Source organism: Cervus elaphus, chromosome 11, assembly GCF_910594005.1.
Source record: "Cervus elaphus chromosome 11, mCerEla1.1, whole genome shotgun sequence".
In the NCBI taxonomy this organism is placed as follows: domain Eukaryota; kingdom Metazoa; phylum Chordata; class Mammalia; order Artiodactyla; family Cervidae; genus Cervus; species Cervus elaphus.
Window position 1 is genome coordinate 69,678,950 of NC_057825.1, and position 16,760 is coordinate 69,695,709.

The window sequence follows — 16,760 nt, forward strand, 5'->3', positions numbered from 1 at the left end:
ATAAGTTGATCCTTCAATTTACTCACCCTCTCACTGTAGTTTTTAGCAATATATGATGACTGTCCTTGAATCCAGAAAAGTAGTTTCTGGGACTTTCAGCTCAAGTTAACTCTGTACATGTCCTATATAGTATTTTCCCATGAAAAGAAAGAAGATGATGCTACAATCATCCATTTCCATTGAACTGAACAGTATAGCCTCCATACTGCACAAAGTAATTTGCTATTTTAGGGGTATGACATCTAATTTTTAAAACATTTCTCAGTGAATTGGAAATCAATTCCATAATTTAAACCCCTCCCCCCCGACCCTTTCCTCTTAGGTTTAAAAGAGTCCCATTAAAAGACTTTCCTTTTCAAAAATTAACTACTTCCATTTCTTTTACATGTACAAGGATGACAGTCTTCTAGCAAACACATTTTGATAGAGATGAATTTAAATACTGGTTTTCCAAAATAAATAAATAAATAAATACTGGTTTTTCATTTGTGTTTCATCAAGGAGTAAATTTCTAAATCACAGAATGGTACATTTAGAAACTTACTTTTTTGAACTGTGGTCTAGTATTCTGACACATTTAAGAGTATGTCAGATATGAAATAACATATATATTTTCCCTGGAATTGTGTATTATCTTTTAGTTATCTAGAATCAACTTGACTCCATTGTGAGCTTTATATTTGAAACATATCTTTTAGTTGACACAGTAATATTTGCAAATTTAAAATCCAGGACTAACAATACTTTTCCAAAGCTTCATTCTGAGAAAATACCAACAGAGATGATCATTTCCATCTAGGCCATTTCTTTAGGGATAACTGTCTAAATCAGAGGGAAATACCTGGCCAAAGCAATTTATCTTTACAATTACATACTGCTAAACGATAGCTCTAGGACAAACCTAGAGGGAATTTCACTTGCCCTTCTAACCACTTGATAATCACACCTTTATTATCCAGCTACACTTCCTTTATTCAACAAATACATACTGTATTCCTGCAACTTTTAAAGCTCTTGCTAGTAATTAAGAACACACATATATCTCAGATATGGCCCCTGGCTTTGCGTCTTTGTTCTTTTTAAAAAAAAATTTTAATAGATATTTTTCTTATGCTAAAAGAAAAATAAACTATTTTATGTTTAAAGGCAAATAAAATAGTAATTCTATCATCAAAATGCAATTTTTAAAAACTGAGATAAAATATACATAATGTAAAATTTACCATCTTAATCATTTTTAAGTGTACCATTCGGTATTGTTAAGTACATTCACAATGTTTTACAATCACCTCTAGAATTCTTGTAAAACTGAAGCCTCTACTAATTAACAATTCCCCATTTCCTGCCTGCCCCCCCAGACCCTGGTGACCATCATTCTATTTTCTGTCTTTATGAATTTGCGGTTATCTCATATAAGTAGACTCATACAGTATTTCTTTTAGCAACTGGCTTATTTCACTTAGCATAATGTCCACAATAATCATCCCTGTTGTAGTGTAAATGACAGTTCAAAGGCAACTGATATGGGGGAAGGGTAGGCAGACTCAAGAGGGAGGTGATATATGCATAATTATGGCCGATTTGTGTTGTTGTATGGCAGAAACAAACACTAACACTGTAAAGTTATTTTTCCCAAATTAAAAATAAATTTTAAAAAAGATAATTTTGGCTAGCATTTTATTCTACTTCTTTCTAGTCATATCTGTATACTTCTACATTTTTCACGTAAAGATTTTGCTCTCTGTTTTATTCACTTAAAATAATAAGTATTCTCTTATGTTTAAAATGTTTTGCTAAAAATAAATCTTGGAAGTAAAATTTTAAATGATTGCCTAAATGCTTGTATGGCAAATTGAATTTGCTATTTTTCCCTTCAATTTTCCTTTTTTGCCTATTTATTTTGAACCAGATTGATTACATGACATTTAATTGGGAAAATCAATTTGTACATATGTAAATATAAATAAGTTCTGGCATATGTTTACCCATTGATCCATTTTATTTAAAACAGATTCTGTGTATCACACACTTGCTGCTACTAGATATAATGCTGAGAAATAATACAAAGCATATATTTTCTCCTTTCTTTAAGATTATAGTTTAACATGGGAGATAGATATATCAAACAACTATTTGAACAGATCTAAAAGTGTAGTTATTGCAAGGGCTAACACGGCTGTGCTAAGTCGTTTCACGTGTCCAACTCCTTGCGACCCTATGGACTGCTGCAAAGCTAAAAGTAACGGTAAATTAATATATGAGTCTTACAGTAGAGTTATAGTAATCACCAAAATCAGAGAAAGCTTCCCAGAGAAAATCAGATTGGAGTTAGTATTTAAAGAAAGGATAAGAGTTACTTAGATGAACAGGATAAATAAAATATCTCAAGCAGGAAATAGCATGTGCAAAAACTTCTGGTAAGAGAAAGGAGATGAATAAAAAGAACTGAAGGTAGGTTGGCATGTCAAGACAACAGACAGCATGGTGTAGGAAGACTGAAGAGAAAAGGAGGGCCCAATAACACTGTAGGCTTTCAGGTTATGGAAAGGATTTTAAGTAAATAAAGATTTTCAATTTATGATGGGGGGAGCTCCCACTGGTTACAGGTGGAAGAATGGATTGGAGTGCAGCCAGGGTGAGTGCAGAAAGTTTAGTTAATAAGATATTTTTGTAGTCCAGAATAGAGGTAATGAGCACCTCTATTTGATGGTGGAAATGATAAAGGTGGAGAAAAATGGATGGAGATAAAAATCCCTAACACAAAACTAGATGGTGGGGAGAGCGAGTTGCCAAGGTTGAGTCTTTGGATTCTGGATTGCATTAACTACCTGGGTGATGGTGCTATTTGTAGGAAGAGTTTGGACTAAGTTTATGGAGAGGAAGACAACAGGTTTAGTATGTCACATGTTGAGTTTTAGCCTTCTTTGACACCTCCACTAAGAAATGGACAAAAAGGCAGTTAGCTATAAAGGGCTAAAGCTCAGACATACTGTTTTATCTTAAAAATTACTGGTTTTTTGTTTTTTATTGTTTTATGACTATTGCTGTTTATCCATTTACATTATCATTTATGATAATTTAGAATTGCAATTAGCAAACTCTTTTCTAAAAAAGGCCAGAGAATAAATATTTTAGGCTTGTGGGACACATGGTTGCCGTGCAATTACTCAACTCTGTCTTTGAAACAGTGAAAATAAACATAGTATGCAAATTAATGGTTGTAACTATGACTCAGTAAAATGTTATTTACAAAAACAAGCACCCAGTGTTGAGCTGTGATTTGTTGACCCCTTAGAAAATTTATCACACTCTAAATTATTTGAGACATCTGAGTTTATTCTAACTTGTCTATCTACATACCTAGTTCTCAAAGTATACTCCTTAGACCAGCAGGCTCACCATCTTATTATAAATGTAAATATTATAACCTATTCAGACTCAGGTAAAACAGGAACTCCGGGGATGGAGCCCAGCAATTTGTGGCTGAATAAGCCCTCCAGGTGATTCTGATGCCTGCTAAAATCTAAGACTCACCATAGTAGACTATGGCTGCACATTAGAATTACCTGAAAAGTTTTTTAAAAATTCTTATCCCAGAACACTTCTAAAATAATTAAGTTAGTATCTGAGGGTGAAGGCCAACAAATACTATATTTAGAATGTTCTCAGGTGATTCTTATGTGCTACTAGCATTTAAGAGATATTGATTTCATATGATGAAACTAAACTAGGTTGAAGCCAAATTTCTCCTGAAATTTAACTTAAGTAACAATTCACCTAAACTAGTATATCGGGGAAATTAAAGTTTAAATGGAAGCAGACTTATTCTGACTTGACAATTATGTGAAAAATTCATTGTGTGGGAAATAGTTTAGTTAAAACAGATTATAGGCAAATTGCAACTAATCTATGGGCCATTTTATATTAATAACTTGTTTTCATTTTGTTTTTGTTTTTGATAAAAGTTTTGTTTTTGATAGAAGTTCTATAAATTCCTTCAAATTCTGGCAAAATTTGAGAAGGAACTTAAAAGAAAATTTAACTTCTTTAGTCATTTGAAATTAGAAGTTGATTTCTTTTTTCAAACTTAACCTTAAAACATTAGATCACAGAAGATGTAATTTATGTACTTTAGTCTCATTCATCACAGAATCATGCATGTGCTCATATGAATACTGCCACAGAGTTTTACTTAAAAGAAAAAAAAAGATGTAGTCATTATTTATGCCTGTACAACATATGTAATTGTAATTCAACCATTCATCCTATTGTTCAAATTTACTGACACCTAATTATGTAAGATTTCAACAGAGAAGACTTAGCATTCATTTTACTTAAATTGACTGCTTTAGGGAAAACACTGTTTCAATGATAGTCATCTTGTTGCCTTGAATCTGTGAAATTAAAACCTCAGCATATTTATAGCTAATAAGATTCTGGACAGGTGTATTCCACATGGGTCCTCTCACTTCACTCACTTGAAAGTAATTTTTTTTTTAAATTTTCTAAGTATGCTGTATTTACAGAGTTTCAATATGTCTACTTAATCAGAACACATTACAAACACGTTTTTTCCCCAAATAAAAAAGACTTTCATTAAAAATCCTATGGATTCTTATAGGAAAAAGATTTTAGACACAAGACAGTTTCCATGTTCAAAGTGGCTCTAAGTATTATTAGTTCCATTTGAAGCTTCTGCTAAAACAATGATGGTTTGTATGAGTTATTTAGAATGAGAAAGTTACCAAATTTTATTCCACTTTCATACACATTTATTGCAATTAAACTTAAGGCATTCATAGAACATTGCAAACAAAAAGTAAAATATTTATGAAGCATCACAGCTAACAGGTAAAAGAGATTCAACTTGTAATGAATTGAGGGATACATTGGAGGAAATGGGTTAATAAAACGCTTCAGAATTGCATCATCTTCGTCCAGACCAAGGGGAGGAATTAAATGACAAATACGATTTTCTTCCAGGAGCAATGGAATTATCAAGGCATGATTCATGTTAAAATCTTTGAAGTGAGAGTTTTACTCACTCAGTTATGTCTAACCCTTTGTGACTCCATGGACTGTAGCTCACCAGGCTCTTCTGTCCATTGAATTCTCCAGGCAAGAATACTGGAGTGGGTAGCCATTCCCTTTTCCAGGGGATCTTCCTGACCCAGGGATCAAAACCAGGTCTCTTGCATTGTAGGCAGATCTTTACCATCTGAGTCATCAAGTAACAATCAGGGCATTGGAGGAGACAATGTAGGGTTTCCACTAATAACAATTTCATCTACAGTTCCAACAATTGCCAGCTGTTTGATCTTAGGTAACAAATGCTCTATGACTCAGTCTTTGTTTTTGTTTTTACCATACATAGAGTTAAGGTAATAACAGCATTCAAAAACTGCAATTTTACTTATATTATTCTATTCCAATCCCAAGAATGCAATACCAAAGAATGCTCAAACTGCTATACAATTATGCTTATTTCACGTGTCAGGTAATGCTCAAAATCCTTCAAACTAGGGTTCAACAGTATGTGAACCAAGAACTTCAAGATGTATAAGCTAGATACAGAAAAGGCAGAGGAACCAGATATCAAATCACCAACATCTGTCGGATCATAGAAAAAGAGAATTACAGAAAAAAAAAAACCATCTGCTTCATTGACTGTGCTAAAGCCTTTGTGTGGATCACAACAAACTGTGGAAAATTCTTCAAGAGATGGGACTACCAGACCACCTTACCTGCCTCCTGAGAAACCTGGATACAGATGAAGAAGCAACAGTTAGAAATGAACATGGAGAAAGGGACTGGTTCAAAATTGGGAAAGGAGTACATCAAGGCTGTTTATTGTCACCCTGTTTATGTAACTTATATGCAGAGTATATCATGAGAAATGCTGGGCTGGATGAATTCCAAGCTGGAATCAAGATAGCCTGGAGAAATATCAGCAACCTCAGATATGGAAATGATACCACCCTAAAAGTGAAGAGGAACTAAGGAGCCTCTAGATGAAGGTGAAAGAGTGAAAAAGCTGGCTTAATACTCAACATTCAAAAAACTAAGATCATGGCACTGGTCCCATCAGTTCACAGCAAATAGATGGGGAAAAAGTGAAAACAGTAAACCACTTTATTTTCTTGAGCTCCAAAATTACTGTGGACAGTGACTGCAGCCATGAAATTAAAAGATGCTTGCTCTTGGAAGAAAAGCTATGACAAACCTAGACAGCATATTAGAAAAGCAGAGAAATCACTTTGCCAACAAAGGTCTGTATAGTCAAACCTGTGGTTTTTCCAGTAGTCATGAAGAGATGTGAGTGTTGGACAATAAAGAAGGCTGAGTGCTGAAGAATTGATACTTTTGAACTGTTGTGCTGGAGAGGACTCTTGAGAGTCCCTTGGACAGCAAGGAGCTCAAACCAGTCAATCCTAAAGGAAATGAACCCTGAATATTCATTGGAAGGACTGATGCTGAAGCTGAAGCTCCAATACTCTGGCCTTCTGACGAGAAGAGCTGACTTATTGGGAAAGATACTGATACTGGGAAAGATTGAGAGCAGGAAGAGAAAGGGATGACAGAAGATGAGATGGTTGGACAGCATCACCGACTCAATGGACATGAGTTTGAGCAAACTCTGGGGAATAGTGAAGGAAAGGGAAGCCTGGCTTTCTTCAGTCCATGGGGTTGCAAAGAGTCTAATACAATTTAGCAACTGAACAACAATCCCAAGCTTATATAGCTAGTGGACAGCAGACGGATGTAGCACAAAATATTCACATTTAGAAACTAAACTCTTAACTTCTGCACACTATTGCTTTCAAAGAAAAAAAAACACACAACTATACTCTTCCAAAAATAAATACCATATATATGAGAAAAATGAAAATCCATATATAAAACACATATATATGAAAAAATTAGTGAGTATTTTCACCCTCCCCCTAGGAAATCATTCTTGCATGGCTGGAGAATATCACACTTTTTCTCAGTAGTTTCACAATGGATTGTAGGTCGTATTTCCATAGTTAGTAGGACAGAAATCTCCTCTTCTTTTTTCTGACTATATAATATAGACTGGTGGATGTAAGATTTACAAAAAAAATTATTTTTTTTAAATCTCACTCATAAAATACATGGTAATCTGCTGAAAATGTGCAGGGCTGAATATGCAACACTGTTAGGCAAAAGATGGCAAGCATAACTGTAAAAGCCCTCTTAATACAGTCTGAATTTAATATTTAATTTTTGTATTAGCTACAGAAGGACAGGTTGACTTTCTACAGGTATAACAATATACATAATAAATACCACACCTCAGGTCTCCTAAAAAGATCACTGGCCAGCATTAACTGTATACATGCTAAGCTGAAATGAGATAGTATCCAATTTTCAGTTTTGAAGCTACAATTATGATTGAGGTGATTCATATATGCATTTGAAAGATCTTATCATTTCCCTTTGCTTTTAAAAAACAGCTTTATAAAGTCAACACAGCATTCTCTTGGGGAATAAGAATAAGCTCTCATTAATCCATGAACAGGAATCATGTAGACTGTTAAAACTGCAGTGAATGTGAATAAAATGGAGCCAAATAATGACATTTGAAGTAAAACTGAAAGATCTACAATTTATTGCTATAGCTGAGCACTGAATGCACAGTTAAATTGCAGTTATTTGGAACACAGGGTCCTTTCAAAAACAATTGTTTAGCATTGAAACCATTTCCAGACTTGAATTACGTGCATTGAAGTTATTTTCTATTTTCTGTGTGAGGAATGGATTCCAGCCACAATTGTTCAGAAGGCAAAAGGGCTCCTAACTGCTAAGTTCAATTCCCAGCACTATGGTAAATGGAACAAAAGAGACCCAACTGGAATTTCACCTGAGTTTAAGTGACCTTGCAGAAGACCTCTTTACAGCTTTGAACATTATATGATTTTTCTCTTATTACTTTCTCCATATTATTTAATCAACTTCTTCTGCAGGAAGCTGATATGCCAAAATTCAGTGGGAAAAAACCTGATTTCAGTTGATTTATCTGAAATCAATGGAGAACCAAGTGGTTTGCTTTCTGATTATATTTAAGGAGAGCTCTCTCCTTCATCCTAATGGGATTCTTAAAGGAGCCATTGTGTTTGGCTGCTGCTGCTGCTGCTGCTAAGTCACTTCAGTCGTGTCCGACTATGTGCAACCCCATAGACGGCAGCCCACCAAGGCTCCCCCGTCCCTGGGATTCTCCAGGCAAGAACACTGGAGTGGGTTGCCACTTCCTTCTCCAATGCATGAAAGTGAAAAGTGAAAGTGAAGTTGCTTAGTCATGTCCGACTCTTAGCGACCCCATGGACTGCAGCCTACCAGGCTCCTCCATCCATGAGATTTTCCAGGCAAGAGTACTGGAGTGGGGTGCCATTACCTTCTCCTGTGTTTGGCTGGGTCAATGATATAGTGAAACCTTAAATTCCTCTTATTTCTGTAAACTATCCCTTTGCAGATAAGGATATGATGATGATATTAATGACCAGACATTTGGGAATAGTTTTCTATTTCTGGGAACAGATTAGTATTGTTCCAGCTGAAAGTGAATAAGAGGAGATAATTATAAAATGGTTGATTGGGCATGGTAAATTCTGTGACTGCAAATAGGGAAAAACTAATTGAATCACACGAGGATTTAAGCCATAGCTTTTTTTCTCTCATCTGGGTCACTCTGTCCAGATTACTAAGTGGTCAAATACAAATAATCGTTAAAAAAGACAAATTATTTTTATCTAAGTCCTTTACTTCAATGATGTTGTTTATATCATCTCCTTAATTTCTTTGCTTAGTTGTAATAATTGTCATGCAGTATTAATAATCCTTTTATAAGAGATTTGATGTATACGTTGATTTAAAAATATTTATTAAGACAATTATTGTATGTCAGAAACTTTTATATCTCAGCAAAACAGAAATAAGCAAGAAAGGAGTAAGTGCCAAAAAGAAAATAAAAAAGGGTATGGGAGATAAGAGAGCGATTATGGCAGGCCTATTTTAGATGAGTGTCTGTTAAGTATTCTCTGAAGACTTCACTTGAATATTGTGATCCTTCAGTAGAAAAAGTGTTTCAGATAGAAGGAACAATAAGTTTAAAGTATCTGGCATGGGAACACGTTCAAATATTTAGGAAAATTTGAAGGATAGAGTGGGATACAGTAAGAAAGGGTAGAAAAACATAAGATTAGATTGTTTAGGCTTTCTGGTGCAAGATCTTGTTCAGTTCAGTTCAGTCACTCAGTCGGGTCCAACTCTTAGTGACCCCATGGATGCAGCATGCCAGGCCTCCCTGTCCATCACCAAATCCCAGAGCTTACTCAAACTCATGTTCATTGAGTCAGTGATGCCATCCAAACATCTTATCCTCTGTTCCCTTCTCCTCCTGCCTTCAGTCTTTCCCAGCATCAGGGTCTTGTCCAAAGAGTCAGTTCTTCGCATCAGGTGGCCAAAGGATTGGAGTTTCAGCTTCAGCATCTGTCCTTCCAATGAATATTCAGGATTAACTTCCTTTAGGATGTACTGGTTGGATCCCCTTTCAGCCCAAGTGACTCTCAAGAGTCTTCTCCAAAACCACAGTTCAAAAACCTTAATTCTTCAGCACTCAGCTTTCTTTATAGTCCAAACTCTCACATCCATACATGACTACTGGAAAAACCAGAGCTTTGACTAGATGGACCTTTGCTAGCAAAGTAATGTCCCTGCTTTTTAATATGCTAAGTTTGTCATAGCTTTTCTTCCAAGGAGCAAGTGTCTTTTTAATTTCATGGCTGCAGTCACCATCTGCAGTGATTTTGGAGCCCAGGAAAATAAAGTCTGTCACTGTTTCCACTGTTTCCCCATCTATTTGCCATGAAGTGATGGGACTGGATGCCAGGATCTTAGTTGAAAGTTGAGTTTCAAGCCAACTTTTTCACTCTCCTCTTTCACTTTCATCATGAGACTCTTTAGTTCTTCTTCATTTTCTGCCATAAAGGTGGTGTCATCTGTGTATCTGAGGTTATTGATATTTTACAAACTCAATACTGAAGATCTTGTATGGCACTGTAAACTTTAGGGAGAGTTTGGACATATCCAAAGTGCAATAGGAAGGCACTAAGGGAGTGACATGATCTGATTTATATATTCAAAACACCATTCTGATTTCTGTTTAGAGAATAAATTTGGGAGGGGACCAAGCATGAAAGGAATGATACCAGTTAGGGGGCAAATAAGTATAAACTTCTCTTCTGGTTATTTCTGTCTCTTCAGTGAAGAGAATGCAAAACATGGGGTTACCAGTGGTAGGTATAAGGAGAGAGAAGAAGGTATGAATTGGTAATTTAGGCAAGTGAGAGTGTGAGTTGACTAAGGGATTTTAGTAGGTGCACAGTCCATGCTGAGAGAGTTTAATAACAGAAGTTGCAAAATTAAAGGGATTTGAGTCAGTTCATCCAACTCATTTAGCAGTAGAGAAAAATAGAGAAACAAAGAACAGGAAATTGGGCACAAGTTTATAAACTAACTTGAATCAATAATTTTTTTTTAAAACTTTAGTTTTTGATTTTCATAGCCTTTCATATTTCCTCTCTTTTCCTCTGTTCTTCTCCAAGTGACATTAAAGAGTGTAAGGCTAACTTTTACCTGGGGGTGTGGGGGAGGGGTGGGCCTTTGCTCTGTTCTTTGCTGGATTGAGGGCCTCTGAGGTACCATCTATCTTTCTGAATGTTTCAATGGTACTCACTTCTGAGCCTTTTGACCTACTTCTCATACTCCATGGTATATCTTCTTTAAAACCAGTACACTGCTAGTCTACTGTTCCTCTCAGTGACTCCATATTCTTTCACTAGAGTGCTGGGAACACATGAAGAACATATTTCTCAATCCCATAGTTTGGTAAGCCAGAAATCCTACCTCAAGTCCGTTTATCAAGGTGTCTCCCACAAAAATTTCAGTTCTTTGCTTCTGAGACATATTTTGTTATGTCCTTTGGTGCATATCCAAATGCTGGGAGTCTACAAGAATATGAAGCTACCCCACACTATGAAAAAGTAGGTAACTGTCCTCAATTAACTTTGACTCACTTTAGTTCAGTTCAGTTCAGTTGTTCAGTTGTGTCCAACTCTTTGCAACACCATGGACTGCAGCACGCCAGGCTTCTCTGTCCATCACCAACTCCTAGAGCTTTCTCACATTTATGTCCAGCGAGTCGGTGATGTCATCCAACAACCTCATCCTCTGATGAGATTTCTAAGCCCCCTCCCCCAAGGTACAATCTTACAAAAGAATGATGGTGGTGTGGAGTTGGAGCTGGTGGCAAGAACACTGGTATTTTACCAAATCACTCTTCTTCATACTGGCCTAAAATAAAACTCAATTATTTAGCCCACCAGATTGGCCCCTTGAAATGTAAATAGAATAACAAAATTTTAGAAGCCTTTTCACCTTTAAATAAACAAAACAAACAAAAAAGTGGCATTCAAGATTCTTGTTAAAGATATTTAGAAAATCTCTGAACTCTGACCTGGTGAGTAGCCTCTTTGTTCCATGGTACATAAGGCCTAGAGATAAAATTATGCAAGAAATCAAGACCTCACTGGCATACAAAAATGCATTTTTTTTATACCCCAAATGTTGTCCTTCTTGCAAGAATACAAACACTGAGGTATTTTCCCACCACCTAAATGGTAAAAATAAAAGAAATCTGGGAAGGATCTTTTATTTTTTTGTACTAAAAAAATAATGTTTGTTTGTTTGTTTTACTTTCTAGGCAAGTAAAGCTTATTTAATTACTCACAGATAATGATTGAATAAGTATGTAAGATTTACATACTTGTGGCCAAAACATAAATAGGAAGAACTGAGTATTTTTTAAATTAGACACAAGGGTTACATATATTTTAAAATCGAAAAGGCATAATGCAACATTAAACAAGAGATCACGGAGTATAACAGTCCAGCCTTTATGAGAGCTGTAATTATGTGGCATACCCTTAATGACTGTCCTTCCTCATTATTGTTGACCCCAATCCTCTTTGCCTTGGACCTTTATAAATAAGTCCTACCAGGATCAAAAACCTTTCTAACAAATATATTCTTCCTCAATTCACAAAGCTCTCATTGTAGTATTCAACAATGCAAGGTATTTGTTCCCTGGGAATGTGTCCTGTTATTCCAGTTTTAAGGAATGCAATCTTTCAGGGATTTCTGCCTTCCAGAGTATATGACTAAGGACTGAGTACCTACCAATGATCCTATATTTTACTGAGTGGGTTTTATTGAACCATTATTAATTTCTTTATACTCCACACACAACCTAAATATCATCTGAGTAAGCATTTTATCTGTAAGTTTCTAGTTAAGAAGAGAATGTTCTGTAGAACAACTTAGTTTTGTTGTTTTGTTTTGCTTTAAGTTTTTTCTTTGCCTCTATAAGAGTTCCAAACATAATAAATTTATGAGCACTAGGCTTGGGGTTTGATGATTTTAAAACAGATCAGCAATATGTCTGCACAGAAACCACAGCTGCTATAGCTATGCATTTGCATCTGGACTTGTTGTTTCATCCAAACCGAATTTGCTGCACCATCAGGCTCATTTGAAATCTCAGTTCTGTGGGTGTTGATACTCAAATTCAAGTTATTTGAATAATCTAAACATAACCCAAAAAAGAGACAGAACTCTTTACATGATTCCATGTAGTCCACAGAAGGTAAAAACATGATTTAAGTGTTATTCTATGACAAATGTAAGTACATTCTCATTCAGCTCCTTAACACCTAAGCAGGTACTCAACAGTATAGCCCAATCTCTATGAAACTGTAGCTCTGAAGAAGAAATTAACAGTGTCGACCTTAGAGCCACACTGTCCAAGTCAAATCTAACTTAAAATTTCCCCATCTGGATTGTGATATGGATGAGAAGAGTTAGTATATGTAAATTACTTACAATACTGAATGGCACAGAATATTCCAAACATCCCATGGGAAGTTGGCCAATATATTTCTGCAAGTCCCATATGACCTTGATATTTGCTTAATTAGCATGGGGCCATTTAACCATTTCAGTAACCTCCTAAATTACTGTACCCTTCTGAAATAGTATTATTTTAACTCAAACATATTTACTGGCCAATTACCCCATATGATCTAGAATATCTATTCTTCTAGCAGAATTTTGAATCATGCTGGTTTTTACTTTAAATACTGTCAGAGTTTGAACAAAAACAAAAAAATTCACATGGTTATGCTAATTATACTGGCCATTCTTTCAAAGAGTCTAAAATACCAGTATCCAAAAAATATGGTATATACTTTTTTATATCTCCTGATATGCACCACATTAATAAACAATGAATATATTCAATAAAATAAATTCATTAACAATTCCATTAACATGCAAAGAATATACAACTTTTTTCTAATACCTAAGGGAAGTGATAATACTGAACTTTATTAGTTAAAATCTCACATTTTATTTTCTTTAAAAAAAAATAATGTACACAAACTTCCCTAGAAAAAGCTCAGAAAACAAGAAAAAAAATAAGTAACATTTTAATTTTAAAATGAGAAAACCTAGAAAATACTTTGGAGGAATGTCCTGTAAAATATTCTGTCTAGAAATAGTTTTTGAATAAATGTATACACAAAAATAGACATTTTTTGTCCAAATGTTTCTATTTTCATTATGCTGCTTCAGGGTTTAGGATTTATTTAGTCTTTACACCAGATGTACTTACAAACAGCTGACTAAACAATCTTTACTTTTACTGTAACGTCTTTATGCATTTCTCTAAGGCACAATTTTAGCATTAATAATGTAGAAGCATGTTGAAGTTTGATTTAGAAAGCATAGCTGACTACAGTATCAGTTGCCAAAAGGAACTGGGGGAACATTTGATAATATTAAAAGTAGAATTGGCTTAATTAAATGTTTAAAATTTTTTGAAAGGCATTTTTAAGTAAAATTAATGATTTTATTCTGCACAAGATTTGATTCCATAAAATTAGATACTTGAAGTTTAATTTATAAGATATCTGTGATTCATGCCCTTTCTAGACATTATAGTTCTATTATAAAAATTATAATTGAGTGTAGAGTGATAATGAACAAGAAAGGCTTTCCTTCTCTAAAAAATTCTCACCTCATAATCGTTATCAATTTCTATTCATTCTTTGATTTAGTCATTTAACAATATTTATTTCATGTTCTCCATGTGCCTGGTAGTAGAGTAATAACTGAATATTCTGTGCCATTCAGTACTGTAAATAATTTACATATACTAAATTTTCTCATTCATATCACAATCCTGGATGGGGAAATTTTAAGTTAGATTTGACTTGGACGGTGTGGCTCTAAAGTCAACACTGTTAATCTCTTCTTCAGAGCTGCAGTTTCATAGAGATTGGACTACACTGTTGAGAACCTGCTCAGCTTATGTCAAATTTTCATATATATGTACATCATCTCCTTATATATTTTATTTTCTTCATGAAAGGTTCTGGCTAAGATTCCTTTGTGATTGCATTATTTGTTGCTAGTCTCCTTATATAACTTGAAGTATTCGGTTACATTTTATAATGAAAATAAACAAATACTATATATCAAAGAGTCTGTATATAAGTATAGCATGAGGTATTTTGTGAGTACAAAGTAAATAAGCAGGGAAGCTCTTAAAAAGGAAGAGAAATTTCCACGTGTCAGATTGAAAGAACAAAAAATTTGGAAAATATAAGTATCATAATGAGCTACATAAATAAAATATTGGTTTGTTGTTGTTGTTGTTGTTCAGTCACTAAGTTGGGTCCCACTCTTTGAGACCTCATGGACTGCAGCACTCTAAGCTCTTCTGTCCTCCACAATCTGCCAGAGTTTGCTTAAACTGTCCACTGAGTCAGTGATGCTATCTAATCAACTCTTCCTCTACCACTGCTTTCTCCTCTTGCCTTCAATCTTTCCCAGCATTAGTCTTTTCCAATGAGTCTGTTTTTCCCATCAGGTGGCCAAAGTTGGAGCTTCAGCTTCAGCTTCACCTTCAGCAACAATCCTTCCAATGGATATTCAGGGTTGATTTCCTTTAGGATTGACTGGTTTGATCTCCTTGAGGTCCAAGTGGGAAAATACTCATTTTGGTGGTAATAAAAGTGTTTAGTATTTCATATAATTCTGCTTTTAATGTAGTTTGACATCACTGTTAATTTTTTTTTTCCCCACCTAAGGAAAGACAGTCTAGTTTGGCTTATTTCACTCAGTGAAACATCATTTTTCCACTTTCTGCCCTTAGAGTTATTATCATCTGCATATTTGAGGTTGTTGACATTTCTCCCAGAAATCTTGATTCCAGTTTGTGATTCATCCAGTCCAGAATTTCTCATGATGTACTCTGCATGTAAATTAAATAAGCAGGGTGACAATATAAAGCCTTGTCATATTTCTTTCCCAATATTGAACCAGTCAGTTGTTCCACATTTGGTTATTTTGCTTCTTGACCTGCATACAGGTTTCTCAGGAGACAGGTAAGGTGGTCTAGTACTTCCATCTCTTTAAGAATTTTCCACAATATTTTGTGATCCACATAGTCAAAGGCTTTAGTATAGTCAATGAAGTACATGTTTTTCTGGAACTTTCTTGCTTTCTTCCTGATTCAATGAATGTTGGCAATTTGATATCTTGCTCTCTGCCCCTTCAAAACCTAGCTTGTACATCAGTACATCTCTACCATGTAATTCATGTAGTTTTTTTCCACCATATACAATAGTAAACAAATTTTGCTGAGTAATTGTATCTAAGAACTAATTATAATTACATCAAATTATCATTCCATTATCTGAAGACGAGAGTGAGATTATAATGAAATAGCTTCAAAAAGATAACATATTAGGCATAGAATTATGCTTGAGATTATTCTACCTACATATGGAAAAACTGATAAAGCCCTTAATAAATATATGACCAATTGAAAATACAGAGAAAATATATATCACAGTTTCAGATATTTAATAATGAAGCTTTTTGATTGTGATGAATAAAATTGGATGTGTAGTTATTGGTAGCAAATATAAAATTGGATAGACCAGGTCTGGAATAATGTTACTTTCCACAGTAGTTACCTTATATCAGGAGAGCCAGAGACAAAGGCAAATGAAAAGAGTGGTGAAAAAACATAAAACCATAGCAAGTAAGAACTGGTTAAAATAACAAAACACCCAGGGGGTCATGATAAATATATTTAAATATTATGAGTGTGTGTGTGTGTGCGTGTGTGTGTGTGAGGAAACTAAAATAAGATAGAATTTAACACCATTAAATTTTTTTAACCATCTGAAAAATTGTGATTGGTTGCTTCAAATTAAAGGAGATTCCCAATCTTAAAGATATCTAACTTTAGTTTAATGAATATTTGTTTGACTGTGAAGATTCAAGTGTTAAATAAGTGCCTGAATCGCAGAACAAGTACAATTCTTTTTTTCCAATAAATTTCCATGGTAGTTGAGGCAACTAAAGTGGAGAGTTCTATGATAGAGTGTAAAATGTATAGAAAAAGGAAGCCAAGTCCTAATCTTCAGAAAATCAGGAAACAAATAAACAAACAGAAACAAAAATTATCTATTTAAAGGCTATGGAAAGCAAATATGTTAAAAACATAAAGAGAAACAAACAGAAGCAAATTTTGGAAGATGCAGCTCAACAGAAGTTAAGGTATAAGAGAATTTTGAAAAGGATATAATCAAAAGCCCTCTGTTTTGAAA